This window comes from Calidris pugnax, unplaced genomic scaffold, assembly GCF_001431845.1.
Source record: "Calidris pugnax isolate Ruff unplaced genomic scaffold, ASM143184v1 scaffold68, whole genome shotgun sequence".
Taxonomy (NCBI): Eukaryota; Metazoa; Chordata; class Aves; order Charadriiformes; family Scolopacidae; genus Calidris; species Calidris pugnax.
This window is the reverse complement of record NW_015090921.1, coordinates 1,725,204-1,725,456: the sequence shown is the minus strand read 5'-3', so window position 1 is coordinate 1,725,456 and position 253 is coordinate 1,725,204. Positions and strand designations below refer to the sequence as shown.

The 253-nt window shown below is 82.6% G+C and overlaps 1 protein-coding gene across 2 annotated transcripts in view; it reads right to left on the bottom strand.

Annotated features, from left to right (window-relative positions):
* CELF1 (CUGBP, Elav-like family member 1) overlaps nt 1–253 on the bottom strand; it is a 61,211-nt gene that overhangs the window by 60,631 nt on the left and 327 nt on the right. The window lies entirely within an intron of this gene.

Below are 253 nucleotides of genomic sequence, written 5' to 3'. Positions count from 1 at the left end.
CCCCAGCCCCCCGCCACAAGGCCCCGGGCCGCTCCGCACCGCCTCAGCCGCCCAGCCCGCCCGCTGTAGCCCCGGGGAACCGCTCCCCGGCCCCCAGAGCCGCCCCGGGCCCGCCGCAAGCGCCCCCCGCCTCACCCCACCCCACCGGCGACGCCACCTCGGGCTGGGCTCGCACCTGCAGCGCCCCCCGCCGCCGCCCCGCGGCCCAGCGGCGCCCGCGACGCTGTCAGCCCTCGGATCAGATACGGCGGCA